This window comes from Chrysemys picta, chromosome 1 (genome assembly GCF_011386835.1).
Source record: "Chrysemys picta bellii isolate R12L10 chromosome 1, ASM1138683v2, whole genome shotgun sequence".
In the NCBI taxonomy this organism is placed as follows: domain Eukaryota; kingdom Metazoa; phylum Chordata; order Testudines; family Emydidae; genus Chrysemys; species Chrysemys picta.
This window is the reverse complement of record NC_088791.1, coordinates 305999128-306014693: the sequence shown is the minus strand read 5'-3', so window position 1 is coordinate 306014693 and position 15566 is coordinate 305999128. Positions and strand designations below refer to the sequence as shown.

At 43.3% G+C, this 15566-nt stretch overlaps 1 protein-coding gene across 9 annotated transcripts in view; it reads right to left on the bottom strand.

Annotated features, from left to right (window-relative positions):
- The window catches only part of STARD13 (StAR related lipid transfer domain containing 13), a 445413-nt gene that overhangs the window by 199881 nt on the left and 229966 nt on the right, over nucleotides 1–15566 (bottom strand). The gene's annotated exons all lie outside the window — the stretch shown is intronic.

Below are 15566 nucleotides of genomic sequence, written 5' to 3'. Positions count from 1 at the left end.
TGGGGGGATCCCCACTTCCACCCCCAACAGAGGTGCCCGTTGTATGTGGGAGGGGGCTTCAGACAACCCCAGAGGAGAACTCACCCACCAACACCCCCACATAGCTATGATGGGATGGCACCAGCAAGGCATACCCCCCTTCATAAAGTGTCCTCTATTCCTTTCCTCCGGGGACCCCCCTATGCAGGAAATCATGCTCTAAGGCCCTTCCCCTACTCCCTAGGACCCATGCACCAAGGGGATGGGAGTGTCAGCCCTTCCCCCACTTTCCTAGACCCCTGCTTCAAAGAAAGGTTGGCAACAACTGTTCCCTTCTAGTCTGTGAGCGTAACAACTGCCTGGCATAGCTCAAATTTATCCCCCCCCCCACCCTAGTGCCTTTTTCCTTCCCCTCTTCCCCATTCCCTTTCCTCCCCTGCTTCCACACCCCACTTTCAGGATCACCTCCTCCACAACCCTCACTCTGGCAGTCAATCCTTTGGCACACAGGGTGAGAGGGGGCTCACCTCCCTTGTCCTGGAGCAGTTTCAGGTCCTGGACCCCCTCAGACCAAACAGCCAGAAAATCAAGTGGCTGGGGGTTCCCCTGCCTCACAACACTGGCCAATGCTGCAGTCCCTTTCCTTCTCTGGCCCCTAGCAGAGAACCAGTGGCTGCCCATCTCCCAACTTCACTGGGAGCAGAGACAAAGCCCGAGGGAGATGGGCAGAAGGGGGTACCCATTAGGCTTTCTGAACCAATGTAAGTAGTTCTTTTAGTTGCAATCTTTGTTAATTATGACTGTGTTGGAGAGTCTGAAGGAACTCAAATGTGAAATTGAAGAACTACTAATTGTGGTCATGTAACCTATCATTTAAATCAGCTTCTGAGGAAATGACTTGAGGATAGCTAATATGATACCAATTTGTAAAAAAGGCTCCAGAGGCGATCCTGGCAATTACAGGCCAGGATGGCTAACTTCAGTACTGCGCAAATTAAAGAACAGAATTTGTTGAGGAAGAGTCAACAAGGTTTTTGTAAAGAAAAATCATGCCTCACCCATCTACTAGAATTCTTTGGGGGGGTGGTCAACAAGCATGTGAACTAGGGAGATCCAGTGGATAGTGTACTTAGATTTTCAGAAAGCCTTTGACAAGGTCCCTCATCAAAGGCTTTTAAGCAAAGTAAGATGTCATGGGATAAGAGGGAAGGTCCTCTCATGGTTAAAAGATAGGAAACAAAGGGTAGGAATAAATGGACAGTTTTCAGAATGGAGAGAGGTAAATAGTGGTGTCCCCTAGGGGTCTGTACTGGGACCAGTACTATTCAACATATTCATAAATGATCTGGAAAAGGGGGTAAACAGTAGGAGGGCAAAAATTGCAGATGATTAGGGTGACCAGATGTCCCGATTTTATAGGGACAGTCCTGATTTTGGGGGCTTTTTCTTATATAGGCACCCCACACCCCCTACCTGGTCACCCTAAGGATGATACAAAACTACCTAAGATAGTTAAGGCCAAAGCAGACTGCAAAGAGTTACAAAGGGATCTCACAAAACTGAATGACTGGGCAACAAAATGGCAGATGAAATTCAATGTTGATAAATGCAAAGTAATGCACATTGGCAAGGATAATCCGAACTATACATATAAAATAATGTGGTCTAAATTTTACCACTCAAGAAAGAGATCTGGGAGTCATTGTGGATAGTTCTCTGAAAACATCTACTCTATGTGCAGTGGCAGTAAAAAAAGCTAACAGAATATTGGAAATCATTAAGAAAGTGATAGCTAATAAGAGAAAATATATTACCTTTATATAAATCTCTGGTACACCCACATTTTGAATACTGCATGCAGATCTGGCTGTCCATCTCAAAAAAAGATATATTGGAATTGGAAAAGGTACAGAAAAGGGCAACAAAAATGATGAGGTATGGAACAGCTTCCGTACAGGAGAGATTAATAAGACAGACTTTTCAGCTTGGAAAAGAGACGACTAAAGGGGCTTATGATAGAGGTGTATAAAATCATGAATGGTGTGGAGAAAGTAAATAATGAAGTGTTATTTACTCCTCATAACACAAGAACTAGGGGGTCACCAAATTAAATTAATAGGCAGCAGGTTTAAAACAAACAAAAGGAAGAATTTCTTCCCACAACGCACAGTCAACCTGTGGAACTCTTTGCCAGAGGAGGTTGCGAAGGCCAAGGCTATAACAGGGTTCAAAAAAGAGCTAGATACATTCATGGAGGATAGGTCCATCAATGGCTATTAGCTAGGATGAACATTGATGCAAAACCATGTTATGATGTGTCCCTAGCCTCTGTTTGCTAGAAGCTGGGAATGGGTGACAGGGGATGGATCACTTGATGATTACCTGTTCTGTTCATTCCCTCTGAAGCACCTGGCATTTTGGCTACTGTCGAAAGACAGGATACTGGACTAGACTGATCATTGGTTTGACCCAGTATGGCCATTCTTAAATTCTTATGTCTGTGTGTCAGTGCCAGCGCTTGAGTTAAAGTGAATGCCCTGCACTAGGAGCAGTGAAAGCTCACTAAAAGTGGGGTGGCACCGGTGTCCGAGCCATGGCACTGCCCCCACCACTCCTTGCCCCTGCAGCCCTGCCTCCCTTTCCCCCCGAGGCCCTGCTCTTGCACCACCTCTTCCCTCCTCCCCCATCGCTCGCCCTTATGGCTGGTATAAAGTGATGGGGCCCTGTCTGTTCCGGCACCCCTGCCTTGCACTGTACCAGGTACCTAGCTTGGTAAAAAGCTGTCACATTGAACATTAACAGAGATCCCTATGTAGTTTAAATCAAAATAGAACCTATTATATCAGCCTTACCCAGAGACTGGGGGCTAAAAGCAACAAACAGATGGAACCAGTGTTACTGCTCAATTAGTTTTAACAATCCAAGCATGATCTGTGCAGAAGCTTTTGCATAAGGTTGTTGTCTCAAAAAATAGTTGAGATTTGCCTGAATTCCTATCTGAGCTTTACAGTTTAATACAGTATTGCTCTGAAATAGTTTTTCCGTATTTTCCCCTATAATCCTGAGAGAACACAGTGTTTGTATAAGGTCCTACTGCAGGGCCGGCTCCAGACACCAGCAAAGGAAGCAGGTGCCTGGGGAGGCCAATAGAAAGGGGCGGCACTCCATCCGTTATTGGGGCGGCACGTCCGGGTCTTCGGCGGCAAGTCCTTCACTCTCTCTCTTCTTCTTCAGTGGCACTTCGGCGGCAGCTCAAATGTTTTATGTTTTTGTTTTTTTTCCCTTTGCCGCTTGGGGTGGCAAAAAAGCTGGAGCCGGCCCTGCTCTACTGTCAAGTCCCAAATTCATCAACAGTAATGGTAGAGCAGAGACAGAAGCCATACAGATTTTTGCAACTCCAAGCTCCCATGTGCCTCAACCTTGATTGGGAGACAGAAAGCCTCTAGGGAAGATGGATGCTTCTGCCTCTCTACCCATTTAATTTGTTTTCCTACTGATACTGCCAATAAGTGTGTGCTGTGTGTGATGTTTGCTTTGTGACCAGGGGTTCCTGTTCAGCAGGAACTAGACTGATATCAGCAATTCATTCCCCACAGAATACTGAACAGCCCTTCACAGGTCACTACGGACATGGGCTGGATTTGAAACCATAACCTCGATATGAAATGTTCTGTATCACTTTACCAATTTGTTGCTCCAAATACCCATTCAAGGCCCCCAAATATTGTTAATGGTTTTCCTCCCACATCATTTACATCTCATATCCTTTTATGTCCAGATGTCTTGTCTGTTACCAGTCCTCATTTCTTCAGCTTCTCTCTAAGGTGACCAAAAGGGGAGTATAGAGATGTTTGTATCCCATACCTTCACCACAATCTAGTCCTTGTTCTTTCAGCAACTCCTCATAAATAAACTTGTGGGTTGTTTTACTGTTCAAAAAGCTAAATCAGGAGTTTATTGTAGTTCCACTTTAACCTTCTGACCAACAAAGCAAGCCTCAAACCCCAGCCCTTAATGAAGAGCTGTAAAAGAAATGGGGGGCCAGCACTCTGTGGAGGAGTTAGAGGGGGACAACAGGACACAAAAGGAGATTGTACATAAGGGAAGGAAAGTGTTAAAATTCAGGGTTTGAAAAACCACTATGTCTTGGTGAGTCAGAAACTTTCCTGGAAGGAGAACAGGGCTTAATCAATCAGTTTCAGAAATATTTCAACTGTCCTTTTAAAATGTCAAATTAATCCGTCCAAAATGTTTCTAGCCCTTATGGTGTTAATGAATACATCTTTATAAATGTTAATCAGAATTAAACCAATGCAGTGCTGTCTTCCTGGAGTTGTACTCCACCTTATAGCCTTCCATGAGCAGCAGCAGAATTAAACTAACAAGACTATTCCCAACTGTGTAGGGTGCAGGGAATCTGACAAGAATCACATCAGTTTCATGCTCCTGTGGCTGATGGGGGAGTGGAGAAGGAGGGAGATCAGCAGCAAAAGCAGATACCATGCTTGTATCAAGAGGGGGAAAAAAATGTGGATGAACTCTCCCATTCATTAGCCAGCATATTTAGATATTACCCTTTCAACGACCTAAAGAAGAGCTCTGTGGAGCTGGAAATCTTGTCTCTTTCTGTTTATTGGTCCAATAAAAGATATTACTTCACCCACCTTGTCCCTTTAATGAAAGTAGGCTGTCCAGTAATCTGATTGTCAAAAAGGGATTAATTTTGATAAATTTCACCTATATCAACAATTACTGTAAGGGCATGCTCCAAGAAGTGCATTTGTAACTGACAATTCATATGTCTATGTTTTTTCACTTCCTGTTATGATTTTAGTAAACATGAGTAGGAGGTAAAGTTTTGGTTAACCACCTTCTTAATTTTCAGCAGTAGACATTAGAATGAATGAGTAGACAACAGATCGATGCTAGTGCGTCTACAGCATAAAACACTTTTCATTATCCAAAACAAGACAGATAACCTAGCCAGAGAAAAAGGGGCACATTTTCCACTGAATCAGCATTTAAGGTGCTTGGTACTAGTCATTCCAAAATGGTTTAATTTGTGGTTATTCAATAAAAGTATGTGATGGGCAGAAAAGGAGAAAATCCCCAGCTTCCCCTAGAGTAGATTGAACTAGAACACAGTGATTTGGATTTGCTTATTGCTAATGAAACATACACAGGAATGAAACCTATTTCATTTTTTTTTTAACTTCCAGTCAGTCTTCACCCATGGCATGTAAAAGGTTGGGAGCAGAACCATGCTATAACTGCAACTCTGTTCTGCTGTGATTGTGGCACAAAAGACCTAATTTATGTATATAGCTATTTATAGTACCCCCAATCACCATGGTAATTAGATGCCAGGTAAATTAGCATGAGATGATAATCTGCCCTCAAACTAATAGTATTCTTTAAAAAAAAATGGTTACAGTTTCTGTTATGGAGCCTGAAGTCATTGAAGTCAGTTGCAAAACTCCCTTTGACAGCAAGTTCAGGCCCAATGAGTGGAAAATATGATAAAACTTTGGCTTGCTATTTGCAAGTTGCTGATAGAATAAAACAAAAGTAAAGCAGCTTTTTCTCTTTCATCTACTGTTTTGTTACTGTCACAGTCAAGCTGGAAGGGCATATTGAGTGGGGTCCCGCAGGGATTGGTTCTGTTCAACACCTTCATCAATAATTTAGATAATGGCATACAGAGTACACTTATAAAGTCTGTGGACATTTCCAAGTTGGGAGGGGTTGCAAGTGCTTTGGAGGATAGGATTAAAATTCAAAATGATCTGGACAAACTGGAAAGATGGTCTGAAGTAAATAGGACGGAATTCAATAAAGACAAATGCAATGTACTCCACTTAGGAAGGAACAATCAGTTGCACACATCAAAATGGGAAATGACTGCTTAGGGAGTACTGCAGAAAGGGGGTCATAGTAGATCACAAGCTACATATGAGTCAACAATGTTGCAAAAAAAAAAGTAAACATCATTCTGGGATGTATTAGAAGGAGTGTTGTAAGTAAGGCACAAAAAGTAATTCTTCCACTCTATTCCGAGCTGATTAAGTATCAACTGAAGTATTGTGTCCAGTTCTGGATGTTACATTTCAGGAAAGATGTGGACAAATTGGAGAAAGTCCAGAGAAGAGCCAAAAAAAATATTAAAGGTCTAGAAAACATGACCTCTGAGGGAAGATTGAAGAATTTGAGTTTGTTTAGTCAGAGAAGAGAAGACTGAGATAAGACATGATAACAGTTTTCAAATACATAAAAGGTTGTTACAGTAAGGAGGGGAAAAAATGTTCTCCTTAACCTCTGAGGATAGAAGAGGCAATGGGCCTAAATTGCAGCAAGGGAAGTTTAGTTTGGACATTAGGAAAAACTTCCTAACTATCAGGGTGGTTAAGCAGTGGAATAAATTGCCTAGGGCAGTTGTGGAGTCTCCATCATTGGAGATTTTTAAGAGTAGGTTAGACAAACACCTGTCAGGGATGGTCTAGATAATACTTAGTCCTGCCATGAGTGCAGGGGACTGGACTAGATGACCTCTTGAAGTCCCTTCCAGTCCATCGATTCTATGATTCAAGTTCTGCCAACAGCTGAGTAAAGAATTAAATCTCATTCTACACATTGCCTCTTTGAGATAAAGGGGACTACTTGCGAAGTAAAGCACTATTCAACTTGAGTAAGGTAGAATAATCTGGTTCTAAATTTGTTCAGAAGTGGAGCACACCAACTCTTTTGCAAGGCTCCATCTCCCTCACTCCAACTCTTTTTTCCCTCTGGGAAATAAAGATATTCTTCTGTATATGGCATGAAACTGTGGCTCTCAGCCTTTCCAGACTACTGTACCCCTTTCAGGAGTCTGATTTGTCTTGCGTACCCCCAAGTTTCACCTCACTTAACAATTAGTTGCTTACAAAATCAGACATAAAAATACAAAAGTGTCACAGCCCACTATTACTGAAAAATTGCTTACTTTCTCATTTTTACCATAGTTATAAAATAAATCAATTGGAATATAAATATTGTACTTATATTTCAGTGTATAGTATATAGAGCAGTATAAACAAGTCATATGAAATGTTAGTTTGTACTGACTTTGCTATTGCTTTTTATGTAACCTGCTGTAAAACTAGACAAATATCTAGATGAGTTGATGTACCCCTGGAAGACCTCTGATTGCCCCTAGGGGTATGTGTATCACTGGCATAAAAGAATGGTCCAGGATCCTCCTTGAGAATGACCACATTGTAAGTGCAGGTCTAGAATCCAGTTACTATTATTAATTTGTATTACCATAGTGCCTTGGAGCCCTCATCATGGACTATAACTCCACTGTGCTAGGTGCTGTACAAACACAGAACAAAAAGATGGTCCCTGTCCCAAAGACCATACAATCTAAGTGCCAGAGAAGAGACAACAGATAGATACAGACATATAAGACACCAGTGGTGGCTCATGTATACAGGTTGTTGGGGCACCACCCTTCCAAAGTAAAATCGACACTTATTTTAAAATTTTCTATCCACTCATCAACTTATTCCATTTGCATTCTCCCTCCTTCACCAGGCTACTCTTGCCCAACCAAAACCTTCCTACTTTCTACTGCTTGCCCCCCACTTGTGTGTGTGTGTGTGTGTGTGTGTGTGACTAAATACTGATCACAAACACAGTAAATTTGCTTTGTTTGTGATTTGTATTTAGTGGCAGGGTGTTTCTCTCCACCACCCCTGTGGCAAATGCAGTTCTGATTTCCAAGATCACAGGAGGTGATTTTAAGTGGGGTTTTGGCTTCACTGCCCAAGCCCCATGCTGCGGTATCTGCAGAGCCGCTAGGACTGGCTGGGGTGGCAGACTCTCTCCCCTTCTCTTGGGCTCTGCTGTCTGAGACTGTGCGACTCAGTGCTGCAGTGAAGGCAGAGTAGTTGCTGGAGGAGGCCTTGCCAGGCAGGGCAAGAGGAGGAGGTGGTGGTGGTAAGAGAAAACACAACAGAAGGAGAAGAGGATGAGGATCAGAGTAAGGAGGACCAGGCTGGCCCAAGACTGGCTGCCAATATAATTAAAGGCCCTTGGCAGCATAGGAGGACAACTTTCCTAGGGCTGATCCTCCCCTTCTCCATGTTTGGACATGTGGGTGGTGCCCTGGGAGCAAGTGGGCATAATTTTTTCTGCTATGCCCCAAAATTCACCAGTTGCCACTACAAGGGAGCACTAGGAAACAATAAGACAATACTGGTCAGCATGACAGGCAGTGGTCTCAACACCCCAGTCAAACCACGGTCAAATTTCTTGTAGGCATGGCAACAAAGAAGAGTTGTAAGGAGGGATCTGAAGGATCATGATGAGGTGGCTTTGTGGATGTTCACAGGGAGCACCTTCCACATATGAAAGCAGTATGGGGAAGAAAATTTCAGACAAGCACCTTCATTCTAATGACTGGGTGATAGAGGCTGGGATCAGGGGCTGACTGGAGGTGGGAGCTTCACAGATTCCAAGTCCAGAGCCACTGTGACCATCTAGTTTGATCTCCTATGTACACTGGCCCTAGAACTTCCCCAAAATATTTCCTAGAGCAGATCTTTTAGACAAACATCCAGTCTTGATTGAAAAATTGTCTGTGATGGTGAATCCACCACGCCCCTGGGTAAATTGTTCCAATGGTTAATTACCCTCACTATTAAAAATGTACACCTTATTTCTAGTCTGAATTTGTCTAGCTTCAGCTTCCAGCCGTTGGATCATGTTATACCTTTCTTTGCTAGATTGATGAGCCCATTATTAAATATTTGTTCCCCATGTAGGCACTTACAGACTGTAATCAAGTCACTCTTAACCTTATCTTTAAGCTAAATAAATTGAGCTCCTTGTGTCTATCAGTATAAGGGATGTTTTTTAATCCTTTCATCATTCTCATGGCTCTTCTCTGAACCCTCTACAATTTATCAATATCCTTCTTGAACTGTGAGCACACAAACAGAACACAATATTGCAGCAGCAATTGCACCAGTGCCAAATACAGAGGTAAAATAATCTCGCTATTCCTCCTTGAGATTCTCATTTTTATGTATTTCAGGATCTCATTAGCTGTTTTGGCCACAGTGTCCCACTGAGAGCTCAAGTTCAGCTGATTATACACTATGACCCCCAAATCTTTTTTCATAGTTACTGCGTTCCAGGATGGAATCCCCTATCCTGCAAGTCTGTCCTACATTCTTTGTCCCTATACATATACCTTTAAATTTAATAGTATTAAAACCCATTCTGTTTGCTTGCATCCAAATTGCTTGGAATCAGTGACCTGTCCTCTTCATTATTTACCACTCCTCCAATTTATCAGTGATGGTTTTATGTTTTCTTTGAGGTCATTGATAATAATGTTAAACAGCACAGGGCCAAAAAACAAATCTTGCAGGACTCTATTGGAAGCACACCCACTTGATGAAAATTCCCTGTTTATAATTACATTTTGAGATCTTTTAGATAGCCAGTTTTTAATCCACTTAATGCATGCTATGTTAACTTTATATCATACTTTTTAAATAAAAATATCATGGGCTATCAAGTTTAACGTCTTAGAGAAGTCTAAGTATATTACATCCACACTATTACCTTTATCAACCAAACTCATAATCTCAAAAAAAAAAAATCAAATTAATTGACAGGATTTGTTTTCATAAACCCATGTTGATTTTCATTAATTACATTACCCTCTTTTAGTTCATTATTGAGTCCTGTATCAGCTGCTGCATTATCTTGCCTGGGATCAACGTCAGGCAATAGGCGTATAATTATTCAGGCAATCCCATATACCCTTTTTAAAAATTCTGACAGCATTAGCCTTTTTCCAGTCTACTGGAACTTCCCCAGTGCTGCAAGATCTATTGAAAATCAACATTAATGGTCTAATGAGCGCCTTGGCTAGCTAGTTAAAAACTCCTGAATGCAAATTATCTGGACCTTCTGATTTAAAAATGTCTAACTTTAGTAGCTTCTGTTTAACATCCTCCGGAGAGACTAGTGGAATGGAAAGAATGTTATAACCATATGATGAGACTATATCATCTGTTTTTCTCCCCAAATATAGAATAGAAATATTTATTTAACACTTCTGCCTTCTCTGCATTATTATTAATAATTCTAACATTTCTATCTAGTAATGGACCAATACCATTGTCAGGATTCTTTTTGTTACTGATATATTAAAAAACCTCGTTATTGTCCTTTACTGGGCTGGCCATGGATTTCTCCTTGTGTACCTTTGCTTCCCGTATCAATTTTCTGCAATTCCTACTTCTGATTTATATTCATTACTATCAACTTCTCCTTTATTCCACTTGTTATATATTTTTATAGCTGTCTTCACTTCCCCTCTAAATCAAGTAGCTTTTTAAATTAGTACACCCTTCTTCCTTGATTGTGGCTTTTGAAGCATCCAGTAAGATGTTCTTAAATGATTCCCAATTATCATTCATATTTTTCTGTTTAAATTCTTCCTCCAGATGATTTGGATCATAATTGTTTTCATCTTTTTGAAACTGTCCTTTTAAATCACCGTGAGTATATTGTTTTATATATTAGTGGTCTGGACTTTATTCTGCTTCCACATTATAAATGTGATCAAGTCATGACCACCTGTACCTAAGCTATCATTAAATTTTAGTTTTGTGATCTGTTCCTTTTTTTCTGTGAGGACAAGGTCTAATAAAGAATTCCTCCATGTTCGCTGCAACACTTTCTGAGTTAGGAATAAGGTGACCAGACAGCAAATGTGAAAAATCGGGACAGGGGGTGGAGGGTAATAGGAGCCTATATAAGAAAAAGACCCAAAAATTGGAACTGTCCCTATAAAATCGGGACATCTGGTCACCCTAGTTAGGAAATTGTCATCCATAATGTTTAGACATTCTAAGGATGTTTTAGTACAGGCAGCATAAGATGTCCATCGTATGTCACTCAAATTGAACGGTTTCAGAGTAGCAGCCGTGTTAGTCTGAAGTCTCCCATGATTATACAGCTTTTTTTCCTACAGATTATAAAGAGGTGTGTAAGGAGGGGGTCATCCTGTTCCCTAATGTTATTTGGTGGTCTGTAGCAGACACCAGCTAATATCCCATCTTGTGATTTAATCTGTTAGGACATTGATCCATAAGCATTCAAGGTCATTTTCTTCCAAGTTATCAATGACTCGGAAACAAGTAATGCCATTTTTGACAGTGTCACTTCCCACCCCTTTTGCACATTCAATCATTCCTAAATAGGTTAGAACCATTGATTTTAACATGCTAGTTGTGCAAACCATCCCATCAGGTTTCAGTAAAACCAACTAGATCAAATTTATGCTCATAAATGAGCAATTCCAATTCCTCTTGTTTGTTACCCAAGCTCCTAGCATTAGTGTATAAGCAATTCAAGCATTTCTTTTCTTCATCTCTATATTAAATGAGATCGTAAATGAGGGACGGTAAGTAGGGTGAGGATAAGACATGAAGGGTCTTAAAAGTGAAGAAGTAGCTTGTGTTTGATGTGACAGAGAAGGGGAAGCCAGTAGAGGGATGCAAAGAGAGGGATGACAGGGTCAAAGTGACGGGCTCAGAAAATGATTTTTGCAGCAGCATTCTGAATGGATATGAGCAGGACAAGATTGGAATGATTTTCTGACAGAAAAGTCACTTCTTGCAAAATGAAAATTGTCCATGGAAAAATTTCAATTTTTCTGGAAAACTGTTCCCAGCTCCCTGGTTCTCTCTAGCTTTCAGGCTTCCCAGAAGCCTCACTTCCCAAGCTCTCAGGCTTCCCAGCTCAGTAACTTTTCAAACAGGTTGGAACAAAATGTCATTTTGACTTTTTCTAAACAAAACTTCAGAATTCCCATTCTGTGGGAAATAGAATGATAAACACAATTTAGCTGTTTCAGAACTTTTTTTGTTTTCCCTCCTGAATTTCCCACAGAACAGGAATTGCAGCTTCTGGCCAGTTCTAGTTTTAGTTGTGTGAATGGATGAGAAGGGCTGTATCTTAGGGTATGTCTACACTATGGGATTAATCCAAATTTATATAATTCGAATTTTGGAAACAGATTGTATAAAGTTGAATGTATGCGGCCACACTAAGCACATTAATTTGGCGGTGTGCGTCCATGTACCGAGGCTAGCGTCGATTTCCGGAGCGTTGCACTGTGGGTAGCTATCCCATAGTTCCCGCAGTCTCCTCCGCCCATTGGAATTCTGGGTTGAGATCCCAATGCCTGATGGGGCCAAAAACATTGTCGCGGGTGGTTCTGGGTACATCCTCCCCCCTCTCCAGGGAAGCAACGGCAGACAACCGTTTTGCGCCTTTTTCCTGGGTGAACAGTGCAAACGCCATACCACAGCAAGCATGGAGCCTGGTCAGCTCAAGACGGCAGTCATGAACATTGTAAACACCTCGCGCGTTATTGTGCAGTTTATGCTGAACCAGAACCTGCAAAACCAGGCGGCGAGGAGTAGGCTATGGCAGCGCGGCGGTGAGAGTGATGAGGACATGGACATGGAATTCTATCAAACCGCAGCCCCCGGTGCTTTGGAAATCATGCTGTTAATGGGGCAGGTTATAGCTGTGGAACGCTGATTCTAGGCCCGGGAAACAAGCACAGACTGGTGGGACCGCATAGTGCTGCAGTTGTGGGACAATTACCAGTGGCTGCGAAACTTTCGCATGCATAAGGGCACTTTCTTGGAACTTTGTGACTTGCTTTCCCCTGCCCTGAAGCGCCAGAATACCAAGATGAGAGCAGCCCTCACAGTTGAGAAGCGAGTGGCGATAGCCCTGTGGAAGCTTGCAATGCCAGACAGCTACCGGTCAGTCGGGAATCAATTTGGAGTGGGCAAATCTACTGTGGGGGCTGCTGTGATGCAAGTAACCAAAGCAATTACTGAGCTGCTGCTACGAAAGGTAGTGACTCTGGGAAATGTGCAGGTCATAGTGGATGGCTTTGCTGCAATGGGATTCCCTAACTGTGGTGGGGCGATAGATGGAACCCATATCCCTATCTTGGCACCGGAGCACCAGGGTACCCAGTACATAAACCGCAAGGGGTACTTTTCAATGGTGCTGCAAGCACTTGTGGATCACAAGGGACGTTTCACCAACATCAACGTGGGCTGGCCGGGAAGGGTTCATGACACTCGCGTCTTCAGGAACACTAATCTGTTTAAATGCCTGCAGCAAGGGACTTACTTCCCGGACCAGAAAATAACCGTTGGGGATGTTGAAATGCCTATAGTTATCCTTGGGGACCCAGCCTACCCCTGTGTGCTCCACAATCTCTGTGAGAGTAAGGGGGAGACCTTTATGGCAGGATGGGAGGCTGAGGCAAATCGCCTGGCTGCTGATTATGCGCAGCCAGACACCAGGGCGATTAGAAGATCACACCAGGAAGCACTGAGCATCAGAGAAGCTTTGAAAACCAGTTTCATGACTGGCCAGGCTATGGTGTGAATCTTCTGTTTGTTGAAAACCCGCCCCCTTGATTGACTCATTCCCTGTAAGCAAACCACCCTCCCCCCTTAAATCACAGCTTGCTTTTAAAGGAAATAAAGTCACTATCATTTAAAAATCATGTATTCTTTATTAATTGATTATAAACATAGGGAGAGAACCGACAAGGGTAACCTGGGTGAGGTTTGGGAGGAGGATAGGAGGGAAGTAAAAGGCCACTGAAAAAATTCAATATAATGACAGCCTTTTGGTTGGGCTGTCCACTGGGGTGGAGTGGGAGGGTGCACGGAGCCTCCCCCCCTGCGTTCTTAGACGTCTGAGTGAAGAGGATATGGAACATGGTGAGCGGGGAGGGAGGTTATACAGCGGCTGCAGCGGCAGTCTGTTATCCTGCTACCGTTCCTGAAGCTCCACCAGACACCGGAGCATGTCCGTTTGATCACGCAGCAGCCCCAGCGTTGCAGCCTGCCACCTCTCATCTCGAGCGTTCCTCATGACCTCACGTTCACTGGCATCTTTCTTGTATTTAGATACCGTGTCCTTCCACTCATTCAAATGAGCTCTTTCATTGCGGGTGCATTCCATTATTTCCGAGAACATCTCGTCTCGCGTCCTCTTTCTCCGCCGCCATATCTGAGATAGCCTTCGGGGTGGAGGAGGGAAGCTTGAAAAATTTGCAGCTGCTGGAGGGAGGGATGAAAAAAAGGAGAGAAGTTTTTAAAATGATACATTTTACAGAACAATGCTTATACTCTTTCATGGTGAACAACACTATTCACATTACATAGCACATGTGATTTCAGTACAAGGTCGCATTTTCCATCTTAATATTGAGTGCCTGTGGCTTTGGTGTTAGAGATTACAGACGCAGGTCCGGGCAACAGAATTCAGCTTGCATGCGGCGATGGTAAGCCATTGTCTTTCGGCTTCTGCGCCCTCCTTTCCCACATACTAAGCAAAGCCCGTTGACTGCTGCAGTTTTCCTGTTAACCTTCAGCAGCAGAAAACAAACGAAACCCCACCCCCATCCAATTCTCTGGGATGATCGCTTTATCCCTCCCTCCACCGCGTGGCTGGTATCAGGGAAGATCCCTGCAGAAACCAAACTAACCCTCCGTCCCCGCCACCCCGGCCATGAATTATCTGGGATGATCGCTGTACCCCTCCCCCCACCACGTGGCTGGTATCAGGGAAGATCCCTGCTAGCCAAACGTGAAAAGCTCAGGGCCAATTCCCCTCCTCCCCCGCGCTTGGCTAACTGCAGGGAAAGATTTCTTTTCAGCCACAGGCAAACAGCCCAGTAGGAACGGCCACCTCTGTCCCCTTAATTAAATTCCCGTATTTCAACCAGGTTACCATAAGTGATATCACTCTCCTGAGGATTACACAGTGAGATAAAGAACGGATGTTGCTTGAATGCCAGCAAACACCGGGACCATACGCTGCCAGGGTTTGTCATGCAATGATATCAGATTACTTGCTACTAGCATGGCGTGGTCAAGTGTCCTACCATGGAGGACGGAATAAGGCTGCACTGCCCAGAAACCTTGTGGCAAGGCTTTTGGAGTACCTCCAGGAGAGCTTCATGGAGATGTCCCTGGAGGATTTCCGCTCCATCCCCAGATACGTTAACAGACTTTTCCAGTAGCTGTACTGGCCACGAATGCATCCCAAGTCCTCAGGTCAAAGTAATCATTGAAAAACGCTTGCTTTTAAAACAAGTTTTATATTTTAAAAGGTAAACTCACCTGAGGTTCCTTCCACTGGGTCATGGTCTTGGATAATGGCTTGGGAGGGTATTTCAGTCAGGCTGAGAAAAAGATCCTGGCTGTTGGGGAGAACGGAGTGCTGTGTGTTCTCCGCAAGCTCGTCCTCCTCCTCCTCTTCCTCCTCCTCCTCTTCCCCATCCGCAGAATGCTCAGGTATAACTGATAAGATTACCCCCACCTTGGAATCCACGGTCAGAGGTGGGGTAGTGGTGGCGGCCCCCCCTAGAACTGCATGCAGCTCGGCATAGAAGCGGCATGTCCGCGGCTCTGACCCGGAGCGACCGTTTGCCTCCTTTGTTTTTTGATAGGCTTGTCTGAGCTCCTTGACTTTCACGCAGC